This window comes from Sus scrofa, chromosome 7 (assembly GCF_000003025.6).
Source record: "Sus scrofa isolate TJ Tabasco breed Duroc chromosome 7, Sscrofa11.1, whole genome shotgun sequence".
In the NCBI taxonomy this organism is placed as follows: domain Eukaryota; kingdom Metazoa; phylum Chordata; class Mammalia; order Artiodactyla; family Suidae; genus Sus; species Sus scrofa.
Genome location: NC_010449.5, coordinates 109375067 through 109391400, shown reverse-complemented (window position 1 = coordinate 109391400; position 16334 = coordinate 109375067).

Here is a 16334-nt window from a genome sequence, read left to right as displayed (position 1 = left end):
CCCCTTCCTTTGAGTAAGGTCTGGACTTAGTCACTCGCCTCTGTTGACCGGAATTTAACCAAGGCTGTTCTGACACTATGTTACAAAAAGCCTCTGGCTTCCATCCTCTGTTACTTCCTCACTTTTATGGAAGTGGCTGCCATGTTGTGCCTTGTCATGTAAAGAATCCTATACAACAAGGAACTCGGGGAGATCTCCTGTCAACAGCCACCCAGGACTGGAGACTCTAAGCCCAACAACCCAGGAGGAATGAATCCACTCCCCAAATAATCGCGGGAGTGAACTGGGAAGAGCACCCTTCCCCCGGTCCAGCCTTAACGTGACTGCAGCTGTAGCCGATAACTTGATTGCAGTCCCAGCGTGAGAGCCTGAGTCAGAAGCAAAGACACTGTGAAGCAATGCATGTTTATTGTTTAAGATGCTAAGTTTGGAATAATTTTTTTACACAGCAATAGATAATGATCACTAAACCAAGTAACACCATGAAGAAGGGTTTAGGAAAGTTTGAAAGGTGGCACAGTCTACAGAACATGATCAGGCATTCTTCATGGAGGGAGATATCACCAAACGGGCTGTTGAACATTGAAGGAAACTTGAGATGCAACATGGAGTTTTGTTTGCATCTTGATTTGCACAGAATAGACACAAAGATATTCTTGCCACAGAAAAATCTGAATATGGGTTGGGTTTTAAAATACATTGTTATCATTAATTATATTAGGATACTATTATTTCGGCTCTATAAGAAGATATTTTTTGTAACTCAGCAATGCATAAACATTTAAAGGTGAAATATCACATTTTCTGTTTTGTCCTTTATACTCAGTACAAAGAATGGGATACATGTGGTTGTGTTTCAGTTAAGTAGATTCTCCTCGGAGGTGTTCAGTTAGCATTTGAAGTACCCTAATATGAATCTGTTCCTGTGGGGGACACAAATATTGTTATAGAAATCAATAGAACAAGACATATTTAGCTTAATGAGTTCTTTAAAAAAAAGTATGGATAAATATAAGTGATGTGAAAGACATGGCTTTGACTAGGACAATGAAATGTTCATCCTCCTTGTGTGAAAGTGAAGTGTAAGCATCTAGGTAGTCCAGCTGCCATATACCTTTATAACAGCCTTTGTGGTCTAGAGCCCCTGGTTCCAATGGTCTCCTTTAATAGTTTGACCCAACAACAGTGGTGACTCTTTCTCTACTGGATACATCATAGCATCTGTCTTGCAGTGAAACTTTTTTTTTTTTTTTAACTGCTCCCCATGGCACATGGAAGTTCCCAGGCCAGGGGCCGAATCAGAGCTGCAGCTGCTGAACTATGCCACAGCCATGGCAACACTGCAGCTGCTGACCTACTCCTTAGCTTGTAGCAACACCAGATCCTTCAACTCACTGAGTGAGGCCAAGGATTGAACCTGCAACCTCACTGACACTATGTCAGGTTCTTAACTTGCTGAGCAACAATGGGAACTCCTTGGAGTGGAACTTTCATTCCAGGCACTTGCTTGCCAGGAGGCAGAAAATGGGAATTTCCTAAACTTATCAAGAAAAGTCTTTTTCGGAAGTTCCCGTTGTGGCTCAGAAGTGAATCTGACTAGCATCCATGAAGATGTGGGTTCAGTCCCTGGCCTCACTCTGTGGGTTAAGGATCTGGAGTTGCCGTGAACTATGGTATAGGCTGGTGGCAACAGCTCCAAGTCAACCCCTAGCCTGGGGACTTCCATATGCCACAGGTGTGGCCCTAAAACCAAAAAAAAAAAAAAAAAAAAAAAAAAAAAAGGAGAGAAAGAAAAGATTTTTTGACAGTTTGGAGGCCTGTTTGCTAATAAATGTTATTTGGTAGAATCTGTTGAAAACTTGTTTTTATTGAAATAAACCACCTCGTAGCCAAGGATTGGGAGGAGAAGACATATAATTCCCATGTTGCTCTCATTCCTCAAAATTACCAATTGTGAAAGGCTGTGTTACTATTCGCCCAAGGTATGACTTTATCTTCTGGTGGGAAAATTACACTTGGCAAGCTTGTAGAACTCAGGCAGGGCCATGTGACTTGTCCCTGGAAAATAGTTTGTTTTTTTTTTTTTTTTTCCGCTGAGAAAGTTTCACTGCAAAGCCTAGGACACAGTTTTTGAAAGTGATACTTTTAGTTTGTAGCCATCTTGGAATTTCTACTCATGGCCTGTTCATTGCTCTGTAAACTTCTGGTAAAAGGACTTGTCCCAATCACTGTTCCTAGGCCCTTTTTGTGAATTTCATCAGCCCCACTAGACATTCTAGAATAAATCCAGCAGTCAACTGGCCTGTGATGCAGCACCCTCCACCCCCACCCCCATTCTCAGCTGGAAGACAGCAAACAGCAAATCCCACAACCCTTGGAAGAAATGACAGTGCTTGCTGATGCTTAGCCAACTCCTGTGAGCCCTCACAGTAGGTTCCGCCCACCATCTCTCCCCTTCTCTTTAGCTTGCAAAAGAATGAGAGCAGGCCAATTGCATGTTCACTTGAAACTTATTTTCTTCTTTACATTCCAAACACATTACTAGCCTGTGGCAGAGAAATACTAGCTATCCAATAAAAATGGGTAGTTACACAGGGTAGAGTTGTTGCAAGATACTTCCCAGCCCCCTGTTCAATTAAAGTGGGGCCATATAACCAGTTCACGCCAGGACAATTAGAGTGAAAATTAGGTGTGTCAATTCTAGGATAAGCAGAGTAAACAGGACTCAGCTGATGAGCTGCGGCATCAGGAGGTTCTGGGGAGCCATGGGTGTAAGATGACAGAGTCTCCTTCAGGTTGGAGAAAACTCCACACCTACATGGAGAAAGCACAGACAACTTGACCCTCACCAGCCTCACCAGCCATAAGGACTCATATTTGCCTGTCACAGCAGAAATAACCTCTTATACTAACTCACTGGGATTGGGGGTGTTGTCTGTTCTAGCAACTCATTCTTTCATTTTAATTCAGCATATCTTACTATTTATGTCACCTGCATAAAATAAAAAAATTCAAGAAGTCAGTAAGTCTGGTATGTGGTTGTTCATAAATCCAGCCTTGAGATGACTAGTGGACAAAACATTTCACTGGAGTCATTTGGACCAATATTTAAATATGGCCTCTACCAGTTTTTACTCTGAAACTGTACTAGTTAGGGTAGACAACTCTAGTTGCTACAATAAATAACCCCAGGCATCAGAGATTTAACTCTCCCCAAAAAGTAGGGAGGGAATATTTTTAGAAATGAAGGCTGAATTTAAGCTAGAGTCATTGATTGGACATTTTCTCCAGATCTTTAAAAACTGGTAAAAATTATTTATAGAAAACTTCTTAAAAATTTAATCTTAGCATTCTAAACTGCACAGTAGAATGACCTCAGGTTGCCCCTTGAGGTCTTAACCTGACAGTTTGTTTCTCCTTAGGACTTTTTGGTGAAGACTGTTGGCAGTTCCAATCATCTTGGAAATCTGAAACAGAGTTTTCTTGGTCTTCTGTCTCAGAGAGAGCACTTTGACGTTCTTCCCTCAAAGTGGAAAAAAAAAAAAGGAACGAAGAGGGAGGTCAAGGTTCTGAAAGATTTCTTACAGTTACATCTGAAGACAAACAAGACTTGAATAGATTCCAAACATGAGCAGAATTTTGGTACTGCCAGAATAGGACAAACAGCAAAGCAGGTATATCAAACTTAGATTAGCAGCTGAAGCACATTAACCAATGGGAAGGAGCCATATAAAGGGAGTACTATTAACAGTAGCCGTCATCAATTATTTTTGCTATTTTTCATATTTCCTTATTTGAACCCCTCATGGCCACCTTGTGTGGCTTTAATATTCTCATGTTACTGAAAAGCAAACCGAGAAGTTCCCTCTTCTGCCAGGATCACATCCCTAGGAAGAAGAAAAGTCATGTCTATTTCCATATTTTCTCCAGAGCCCATGCACCTGACTGCTGCTATTTGTGAAAATCAGCTTATCTGGGAAAGAAAAGTATGGAACAGGTAATTAGGAACTTTTTTTTAAATCTATTACCCCACTCACAGCCCCATCCTTGATGACAAACCTGCATTACACCAAGGCGGGCAAATCTCTAAGCTTCAAACATTCCCTCAACTCTGGTTCAAAAATGGCTGCTATGAAGTGAGGAAGAATTCCTATACAATCTAAGAAGCTCTATCGTTAAAAGATATAGTATGAAAATACATAAATAACTCATGTTCTTACCTGGAACAATTTTCATTCATGTTTTAATTACTGTCTGCTCCAGGTGGGGTCAAGAAAACTCCAAAGAGGGGCTCATCAGCTCTTGAAGAGATGGTGGCTTTTGAAGGTGTTATAAAAACTATGACCACTTAAAAGGCAGAGTGGAAACAGGATACTTCCATAATTCTTCCACCACCAGCCCTGTGCAAGAAAATAAGTCAAGGGAAAAGACGTAAGCTTCTTATTTTAATCTTGCATTTTTGAAATCATAAAAATTGGACATTGATGGTGTTAAGTGGTATGTCATTTCACAAATTGCATTTTGCTAAACATATGTACCCCTTTTATATTCCAATAACATGACTATTATTAATTCTTCTTAGGGTCATAAAAATCTGCTTATTCCTCTCTATCATCACATTTTATACCTTTGTCTTAGCAAACAGAATAATTAAACATTATCCTATAGCACTGTGTCTTTTTTGTTGTTGTTGTTCTTGTACCATACTGTTGTGATAAGGTCACTTATCCAAGATCCAGAAACATAACTGACCTAATAATACCACTGGCTCCTTGTGGTGAACCTCTGCAGTTGTGTTTATCTTCCTGTTTGGTGTGGGTCTTGACTGTATATGTCTCCACCTCTTCTATGCATCTCATTGTGTTTCCTTCCTTGTATTTTCGTTTGTCGGAAATATTTTGGCCAGTCTTCAGGCCATTCATTCTCATCAATTGTTGCTCTGTTAATAGTGCAATTCTGGTGTGCCGGTGGGTGGCAGTGTGCTTAGTCAGAGACTTCCTGCTCTACCTTCTTGGACACAAACATATGAAATTTTTTTGGAGAATCAAATGGGACTTAATAGTAATTTTTTTTATTCAGGAAAATTTCTTTTTTTTAAATTTTTTTTGTCTTTTTTTTTAAGGCTGGACCCCTGGTATATGGAAGCTCCCAGTCTAGAGGTCAAAGCAGAGCTGTAGCTGCTACACAGTGACTATGCCACAGCCACAGCAACACCACATTTGAGCTGTGTCTGCCACCTACACCACAGCTCACAGCAATGCTGGATCTTTAACCCACCGAGAGAGGCCAGGGATTGAACCTGTATCTTTATGGATGCTAGTCAGATTCGTTTCTGCTGAGCCACGATGGGAACTCCTTTATTTTGTAAAATTTCAGTGGTTTACTTAATTGTATCAGCTATATGGAGACTCTCTTGACTTTAGAGTCTTTAGAGAAGATCAATAAATCTTGAAAAATGATTAAAAAAAGTTTAAAAAAAATAAAGAAAATAGGGAGTTCCCACCTTGGCTCGGTGGAAATGAATCTGACTAGCATCCATGAGGACACAGGTTCGATCCCTGGCCTCGCTCAGTGGGTTAAGGATCCAGCGCTGCTGTGACCTGTGGTGTAGGTCTCAGACACAGCTTGGATCTGGCATTGCTGTGGCTTTGGTGTAGGCCAGCAGCTACACCGTCGATTTGACCCCTAGCCTGGGAACCTCCATATGCTGTGGGTGTGACCCTAAAAAGAAAAACAAAACAAATACCCTAGACAAAGTGTGTGTATTATTATTGTTCTTAAAGGGGAAAGTGAAGAATTAAAATGAGGGAAAATTTAACGCATCTCATCTCTGGAGTGCCCAGCTCTATGATAAGAAGGACACAGTCTGAGTGATTCTAAAGATGACTCCTTTCTACATTCACAGTTTCCTTCTTCAGCTACATTTCCTTCCTGGACGGCAGAACATGAATAAACCCATTTTCAGTGTAGGATGTTCAGTATATCATAGATCCAAGGGTCCTTCCAAGAAAGATTTGCTAGAATGCTATCTTATATTAATAGATGATTAGAAATTTGACTCCTTATTTCCCTTCTGAAATCCCTACTGACATGAATTTCCTGCCACTACGAATAGAAACCGATAGGGACTGCATGGAGACTGCCAGTGGCAAAGACCCAATGCAGCCTAGCTTAAACCTAACAGGGAATTCATGGTTTCAAGTATCCTGAAAGTTCGAAGTGCAAAATTAGCTTCTAGTAAAACTGGAACTCTGAACTTACGGTTTCCGTACCAGTTTTTTTGTTCTTCTTTGCTGTAGTTGGGTGGGTCAGAAGGCTTTCTCCAGGATGCAGCCAAGTAGCCTCTGGAAACTTCAGGCTTAGGTGCCTTTGGTACCCAGCACCTAGACAGAGAAAGGGACTCTACTGATTGTTCAAACAATAGGTTAGGAATTGGCTGATTGATTGGTAGACTTGGTTCAAACACCCATCCATGGACCCCCAAATCTCACTGGGGATGATGGTTTAGGAGGTGACATCATCCTTTGTTGACTTTCAGGGTTACTGATGAGGAAAGGTGACACAGATGAAGAGACTGAGTTACCAGAAAGGAGAACACAAGCCAACAAATTATGCCTAAGCACTTACTTGGATTCAGTATAGACACAGGATAAACACTGTAATAGAAATTTCATGTATATTATTCCACATGGTTCCCAACCTTGCAAACATGATTGATATTATTATTATTGCTATCATTATCCTCATTTTACAATAAGGGACCTGAAGCTAAGTGGGGTTAAAAACCTGACCGAGTTACTAAGTAGAATTGAAAATTGACTTCATGCCTCTTTTGTTCCTGAGCCAAGATGAAACATTATTCTACACAAAATTACTTGATCTTTCAGGTTCAAAAGTGTATTTGGATTTTTTTTTATTTCACTTCCCTTTGTATCATGAGTTCTGTTCCTCTCTACCTTTCCAAAAATATTTTTGAAAGATCGCTAAGATTAAAAGTATAATTTGCATTTAATTACTATGAAATCTCTTTTCCATTTACTTAGTTTGATTTCTGAGGTCTTGTGCTATTAAAATAAGTTTTATTTTACTTTCAGGAGAAGGAAATCAAGTTTGCCAACACTAGTTGTATTAATCTATGGACCTGAAAAAGAGCTTGTCCCAGACTATTAGTTAATTTCCTCTACCAAGATTTGCCTCACTTAGCTGAGAAGAATGTATATAAAATGAAAACCTACACATTACACCTGTCTCTCAACTCTGTAAGTTTTTACAATTAAGTGGTTTTCTTAACACCTGCATAATACTGCATAGTCTGCAGCTAAAAACTATTTATATAGATGATGGAGAAAAAAAGTCTAAAAATTCCTCAAACAGAATTCCTTAGATCATGAAATTATAAATAAATGTAATTACAACATTAAAATGTATTTTCCCCTGAGAAAGGAGACCTGTTAAATGAGGGTTTTATGTGTCACTGGGTTTTGTTAGAAAATTTGAATTCCTGGAATGACATTCAGCCTTTTTCCTTCTAAATACAAAATGAAAACTGATATATTGAAATTTCTCTATTACTCTAGCCATTGACCTGTCAAAAATATTACAGGTTGGTTTACCTCAGAAATTGGCATTAATAGGAAAATGACAAGAAACTTGCTGCTCAAATGCTACTATTTCCAGAATTGTAAAAATTGCATTGGCGTTTATTTCAATTTCTCGTTTAGAGTGGGCTGGGTAGAGTGGATTGAAATCAAATGCATCCTCTGATTCTTAAATGAATTTGTACTCACACTGCTTGGTTCTGGGAGACATGTGTGAAGTCAGGGTGCCCATTCTGAGCCTATATTATTTTCATCTTTTTTTTTTTTTTTTTTTTTGTCTTTTTAGGGCTGCACCCCCGGCATATGGAGGTTCTCAGGCTAGGGGTCTAATCAGAACTACAGTTGCCGGCTCACACCACAGCCACAGCCACGCGGGATCTGAGCCGCGTCTGCAACCTACACCACAGCTCATGGCAATGCTGGATCCTTAACCCTCTGAGTGAGGCTAGGGATTGAACCCACAACCTCATGGTTCCTAGTCCAATGCGTTTCCACTGCGCCACGACGGGAACTCCCTATATTATTTTCTTCTAGTTCTCCTTGGTGTTTAAGGTTTGGTTTGAAATGTATTCTTTTTTTTTTTTTTTTTTTTTTTTTTTTTGTCTTTTTGCCATTTCTTGGGCCGCTCCCGCAGCATATGGAGGTTCCCAGGCTAGGGGTCCAATCGGAGCTGTAGCCACCTGCCTACGCCAGAGCCATAGCAACGCGGGATCCGAGCCGCATCTGCAACCTACACCACAGCTCACTGCAACGCCGGATCGTTAACCCACTGAGCAAGGGCAGGGACCGAACCCGCAACCTCATGGTTCCTAGTCGGATTCGTTAACCACTGCGCCACGACGGGAACTCCTGAAATGTATTCTTAATAAGGTGATACTGGAGTGATTTTCATATTTCCTTAAATAACCCCATCACTATAAAGCTCATGATTATGTAATTATTGCATCTTCTAATTTCCTAGCCTTTAACCCACTGGTTACTCAATAAAGGGCAGTAAAAAACTCAAAAGCAACATTTTCCCTAAGTAGTATTTTGGCAAAAAATGAAAAAAGGAGAAAAGGGGAAAGAAAAGGAATCAATTTCCAGTACTTTCCAATTTATGAAGGACGTTCATGTTTTTTATCCTGTTTCTCACATGAATCCTTCCAATATCCTCATGAGATTGATGATCACATCAATATCTGCAGAGTTTTTTTCCCAACTGAAAAACATTGATTTTTCAATGAGTTTTAATTAGGAGTAGTAACATGATAATTTTGCAGGAAAGGAAACAGAAAAAAAACCTAAAAATAGAACAACTATGAGAATGTGCAGTGGGGAAGAAGCAGCAATGGGACTCCAATGAGGGTCTTCCGTGTCCTGGTATTCCAGCAGATAAGAAGCTGTTTCTGTGTTACCGGTGAGTAATGCCTCACCATGTATAAAGTCCTCTGTGGGTCATGTCATATTTGAGTCTAGAACCAGCCAGGTGATTTTCATATTGTAAGTTCCCCTGGAAACAGGGGAGTGTCATCCTCAACTCTAAACATCCATTGACCGTTCATTCTATAGCACACAGTTTACATAGGATTATCTTAGATAATTATTCAAATGCATCTTTGGCCAGCTTAGTTCCTTAGACTTTGTTGTATCCCTTTGGTTAAAGTATATGCTTGTTGATCTCTGTTAGTCTATCTTGCTGCTTTCGAGTTTGCCCACAGCACGGAGGGAAAAATAAGCAACACAGCAGGTACAAAAATATATATATTTTAGTCCATACTGCAACAACATTTTATTCTACTGAAATCTTAACTAAATTCAATCCCAGAATATAATTTTTACCTATTTTTAAAGAAAGAAAAAGTAAAAAGTGTATCCACTATCATTTCAAATGTTCTAGCTGTGTTCATAGCACCTAATTATTTTATTCTTTTTAATTAAAGTATGGTTGATTTACAAGGTTGTGCCAATTTTTGCTGTACACTAAAGTTGTCCAGTCATATGTATATATATATATATATATATATATATATATATTTATTTATTTATTTTATACTCACACATTCCCTTTCATATGTTATTTTCCATCATGTTCTATCCCAAGAGAACGAATATAGTTCCCTGTGCTATACAGTAGGACCTCCTTGCTTATCCATTCTAAATGTAATAGTTTGCATCTATTAACCCCAAACTCCCAGTCCCTCCCACTCTTTCCCCCTCCCCCTTGGCAACCACAAGTCTATTCTCTACATCTGCACCTAATTATTTAAAATGAGACAACCAAAAATTCCTACTAAAAGATACTCCAGGCTAATAAAAATGCAACATAAATGTCTAACAGAACACAAACCATCTATTCCAAACACAATTTGATCAGAAGAATAAAGGTTATATTAGTGTTTAAAGTTAAAAACAAACAAACAAAAAATAAAACCTTAATTTTTCTCTCTGCATGACACAGGTCAATGTCTAGTTAAAAGACATGTATTTACCTACAGTGTAAAATGACATTTTATATGGATTTCTTTAATCCACTCTGTTCAAATTCTAGAGCACTGATCACTAGTGACATTTAACACAGACCCTACTTATCAAGCAGACTTGCTGGTTGTACCCCTTCCTGAAGGCTTCCCCGCTCTGCCTTCTCCATCACGTTAAGGGTAAGGTCTTGGAAAGCAATACTCCCTTATTTCTCACTTCCTCATCTCTTTAGCCCCTTCTTTGGGAAACACTACCTCCAGTTATGCTTCTATCAATACCACACAATATTCTTTAAAATCCTCCCCATCCCGTAGCTATTTCGTAAGCATAGATGAAGCAAAGTATTTTACAACTTAATGACCTTTACGAACCATGCAAATCAAAGAGTAAATTGGAAGATAATCTGCTTGAAGTATCCACAGATCCAATTCTGGGCTACTGCACAGTATCAAGCCTCTTCAAGTTAAAGAAAGCTGAGGAGTGTGTGTGTGTGTGTGTGTGTGTGTGTGTTTATGCATATATGTGTATTTAAAGTTGCAGGGTCAAATAGCAAAAAAAGCAAAGTAATATCCTGATGTTCCATAATAGAGCGAAATTGGTATTAGATGGGTCAACATGTTGTTTTTTTTTAGAAAAGCCCCAAACAACTTGAAAAACACACAAACACTTTATTTGATGAGGGAATCAGAAGAATTCCAAGAAGCAATGGATGAAATCACATAGTTTATTTGTTGACATATTTTTTTCAGCCTGTAAATATATTACAAATGCAAACTTGAACAACGACTTAAGCTAGAAAGTATTTCTTAAATGAACGAAGGAACAGTTTTACAAGAACGCTTCCAGTGCAGGCAGGAATGAGACACGGAGAGGCTGACCACCAAATAATGAATAATACAAAGACTGTGATTGCCTCAGTGCCAGTGGATTTGTTTCTGAAATAAAAGGGGGAATGAGACATTGATCCTTTTCTGTTAAGGCCGTTTGCAATCTTCTGACAGGCATTGTTTTCATTTTGCAGATGAGGAAAACTAAGGCTCACAGGTGCCAGCTAGTTTTTCTGAGAAGCAAACTTCAAAACCTTTGTTCTTTTCACTACATAATTCTGCCTTTGCATCCATCATTGCCACAGTTGTACTGGTGGTGATTTTATTTGTAATAGATCTAGCCCTGCTCAAGCACATATTTTATTGCTTTTAGAAAGTTTTGTCCCAAAGAACTCTTTGAGTTATTTTGTAGATAGAAGAACAGACAGAATAGAGCCCTTGATATTTCTGGTCCACCTTCATTCCCTTGGTGAATAAATCAGTTTAAGGAGCTACCTGACAAAAGAGAGCTCTGCTGTGCTTATTCCTGTCTGGGAGTATGAGTGGTCCAGGTGCATTTAATCATTTATTTTTAAAAGTTCAGATTTGGGAACGGTAGGATGAGTCATTAGAACTGTATCTCCCAGAATTCCTGCTGCGGTGCAGGGAGCTAAGGATCTGACTGTAGCGGCTTGGGTCACTGCGGAGGTGGGGGTTCAATCCCTGGCCCAGCACAGTGGGTTAAAATATCCCACTTTGTCAAAGATGCAGATCAGATTCAATCCCTGGCCCTGGGAATCTTCCATGTGCTGCGGGTATAGCCAATAATAATAATAATAATAATAATAATAATAATAATAAAACTTTTTAAAAAACTGTATCCCACATTTGTATTGTCCCCTCATTACAATCCTATTCTTCAAAATCCACTTTTGGGATAAACTCAGTCTTCTGCTCCTTCTAGGAAAAGTGTTAACAAGCTTACAAAAGCCCCTCACCAAGGATTGGGAAACTCAAGGTTTATACAGTTAGGAGACCCTCATTTTACAGCTGAGGAACCGAGGCAGTGAGTAGGTGAGAAGAGAAGCACCTAGATTCATTTGGATGTAAGAACAAGCTATGTAGCCAACTGCAGTGATTGCTAAATATTCCTCTGGGTGCTTCAAAATCCCCTGGAGAACTTTGGAAAACGCAGATATCAAGGAAGTAACTCCCAGAGACCTTGGGTTTGGGGTGGTGACTTACAATCAGTTTTGAAAAGAAAGAAAACCAAAGCGACTCTCCAAATGATTCAGATCATCCCCAGGTAATGAATCACTTTCCCAAGGCAACATAGCTGATTGATTAAAAATTGCAACTAGAACCAGTATTTTCCTACTGTGCGCTTACCTTGGGGTCCTCCAGCATAAAATGTACACTGGCTTCTGTTCACAAGAGGCAAACTTAAAAGCAAGAGACAGCTCAGCTTTAGGGTCGGGGGCCTGGATGCAGAGGTAGGGACCACCTACTAGCTGTGTGGCTTTAGCTGTGTGCTTAAACACTTTGAACCTCTGTTTCCTCATCTGTAATACAGGGCTGGTAATAATAACATCCATATCTGATTATTGTTAGAAGGGTTAACTACGTACATTTTTATAAAATACTTACAAGGCTAATCAGCATAGAGTAGCATTATAGGAATATTTATTAAATGAAATGATTCCACATGTTTTTAGCCTCAGCCAGCAGAATACAATGGTTTCTTTTCCATCAATTCCACTTAAAAAAAAAAAATGTCTTTGTGTCGGACACAAAGAATGTCTGGTAGCTAAAGGCTTTTGTTTTTCTCAAAAGAGGTAGGAAATTTCTTCCTGCTTCTCTGTTTGGATCTTGGTTCAGACATGTTTGTGACCCGGGTTTTCTTGTCTCTATTATACAGACCACGCACAAAGGTGCATCGAACACCCACCTCATCCTATCGAGTTGCAGGTTGCATTCATCAAGCCTAGGACCACACTAGCACCTGGAAGTTCCCACCCACTGGTTGGAGGCTCTCCTCTGTTTTATTAATGTCAGCTTCATGATCACCTGGGAGTCTGAATCTGCCATATGCAACCACATCAGGAGCTATGTTGAGGCTTTAGGTTTTGAGCACTGGGGGTCCTTAATACTCCTGTTCCAATTTATTTTATTTTTAAAAATTTATTTGTTTATTTATTTTGTCTTTTTGTCTTTTCTAGGGCTGCACCTGTGGCATATGGAGGTTCCCAGGCTAGGGGTCTAATCGGATCTGTAGCTGCCTGCCGATGTCACAGCCACAGCCACTCGGGATCTGAGCCGCGTCTGCAACCTCCACCACAGTTCACAGCAATGCCGGATCCTTAACCCACTGAGCGAGGCCAGGGATCAAACCCACAACCTCTTGGTTCCTAGTAGGATTCGTTAACCACTGAGCTGCAATGGGAACTCCCCTGTTCCAATTTAATAAGACAGTAATGCTCAGAGAGGATTTTACTGCATTTTTTTAGATCCTCAGATGATTTACCATTGATTCTCCATCAGTGACACACACAAAGCCTCCAAATCAGGAGCTGGTAGGCTGAGCCCACCCCATGGGGAGAAGGGCTGCCTGAATCCCCTTACACTTGGCTGCTCTGTGAGGGGTGTTCAAAGGCAATCTGCTCATTCGAATTCAATGAGAAGAAATTAAAACTTCCAAATAAAATCAATACTTATCTCTTTTGTGCCTACTCAGTGACTGTAGACTCCGGTTTTCATGGGTAATAGATTCAAGCACCACTGCTACTGAACACTGAAATTTATGGACTTCTCCATAGTCATTAATTAATAGTGTGCACACAGAGAAAAATAACCAGGCAGAACACTTAGAAATGAAATTATGGCTGAAGCACTGACTACGTAGTTTTTAAGTGGGCAGTCAGGTGAATAAAATGAATAATTGAACATGCTTTACAAGCAGGCAGTAAGGGCAAACAACCCAACAGGTTTTTAATTCTCACTGAAGAACACACATCTTATACAGGAATCTGTATTGATTTTATTCTTATCTACTTGCCAGGAGCTCTTTGTAGTTGTGTGTTCTCTAAGAGGGTTTCAGGGAACCCTTGTACCACTGTGTGCAGTCTCATCAAGGATGCTTTTGGGAGTCCTTTACACTAAGTAGCTGAAAGCTGAAGACTTAATTTTGATCTGGGAACCTGCATAGAAGAATCAACGAATATGGGTTGAACCATTTTCAAAATTATATTGTATCTTGGCCCTCCTTCTACATGTTGCAAAATAATTTCCATGGAGAATTTTTCTTGGAAAATGTATGTCTTTTTGGGAATATTGGGTCTTTGTTGATTCTGCAATATAATTCTTGAGAGTACTTTGCTCCACGTCTGAAAATATGGGGGAAAAAATGGACTCTGGCCAGATGAATGAGAGTTGAGATTATATAGCAGTTTGAAACCAGCTTTATCGTTGGCTTCCCTATGTCTTTCCTCTATCAGCAAACTTTTCCTGTAAAGATCCTGATAGTAAATATTTTCAGCTTGCAGACTGTACAGTCCCAGTTTCAAGGACTCAACCCTGGTATAACTGTTTGAAAGTAGCCATACACAGTGCATAAACGAATGAGTGTGAGTGTGTTCCAATAAAGCTCCCTTTACCGAAACAGTGAGTGGGTTGGATTTGGCTCATGGGCTCTAATTTGCTAACCTCTGATCTACATGCCCCACAGTCTCAGTGACATACTCCGCAGCAAAGGAACGACATGGTTGACATCCTGGGGAGAGTAGAACTGAAGAGCTGGTGAGGAAGATGAAGAGCGAGCAGCTTTCTCCAGCCCTTCCTTTTATCTGCTTGTGAGTTGCTTTCTTCCAAGTGTGCAGAATTCAGCTTCAGCACTGCAGGTCTTGCGCTTCCCAGGGGAGGGCATTGGAGTGTTACTTTACACAGCCTGTCATTTGAAATGGGATGTGTTTTCCCTATTCAAGGTCTAAAGAGGAATTCTCAGTGGGGAGAATGGAAGCCAGAACTCGCATTCATTCGCTGGTATTTTGAAGGTGTTGTTTCCTTTTATTTTCCTTAAAGGTCAAAATCATTAACCTCAAGGTCCAACTCTTGGGGCCAAAAAAGACTTAGTTGCCTAACTGATTTTTGTCACAACTCAAAGGAAAGATGGAGAGGAAGGGGGAGACGGACTGATATTCCCCAGGCAGAACCTGACAAGAACAGAAGGAAATGTTTTCTTCAGATGACGATCCAAGGATGTGGGGAGCCCAGACGCGAGGGTAGTTGAGAAAGTGTGCCAGAGGCCTCTGTGGAATGCACTTGGACTGCACAGATTTGCCAGATCCCCAAGCTAATTAAGACCAGACAGGAAGAAGCCTAGCATTCCACAGCCTGGATAGGCCCTTTAAGGTAAGGCTTCTTTGAAGTCTGAGAATATCCCATTGCTTATTTAAGCTTCAACTCTCAGCTTTTTCTAAAGGGATTTGAAGGAGCTTAAACACTCATCAAAATGCAAACCAAGACTATTAGTAATGAGTCAAAGCCAAACCTATCCCGATTAATAAAAACAATGGAATAAATGTTGCCAGAGGTAGAAGATATGCTGATTGCTTCATTGGGTCTGAGATTTGGCAGAAGCGTAAGACATTATCTGGGGTACCTTGGGGGGGGGACAGAACCACAGAACACAGCTACTGAAAGACACGTGGCCAAATTACAGCCTTGATCAGCTTCTCCCCGCCCCAACCCTGAGATTATTTTAATTTAGGTAGGATTTGAGATTTGATTGAGATAAGCATTACTTTCAAGGGCTGGTGATGGTAGGAAAAGGAGATATGACTTTTGATGGTGTAAGTGGAAGGAGAGGAGCAATCTGAATTCATCGTGGTGCATGCCAATTAGGACAGATGGATGCGTAACTGGATGAATCTTAGCAACTCCTTTTTCACGCAGAAGCAGCACAATAGAACAAAGCTTCTTTCTTCTCACTTGGGGACTGGCTCTTAAGGGACTTCCCTCAGGGACTGCGCAGATGGCCACTGTATTGATTCTACCCCCTTTCTCCTTTACTCCATCTTCCCATGTACGATGTATGAGGCAGTGAGTCTTTTCCTTGCCATTGCAGGGATAGATAAGTAGATGCTAGAGTGTAATTTAAGACAGAAGAAACATTATACTAAATGTGTGTTGAATGTGTACATATATTTCCAAAATTCAGGGTTAGGTTTGGGCAATTTTTGAAACCACTGTTCCCTATGTCATAGTCTTCAGTAAAAATTTAATAGGTCCCCAGCAAAGGCATTCAAGAATGCTATGTCAGTGAGTTTAAGAGGGAGACAACTAAGTTCATTGATCCAGATCATGAGACTTAACCAGGTTTTTAGTCTTGTTTATCACCAAAGGGAAAAATGAGATTTCAGAGAGGAAGAAAATTTTCCTCTATATTCCTAGGTTCTTTTGGCTGGTCTAAGAA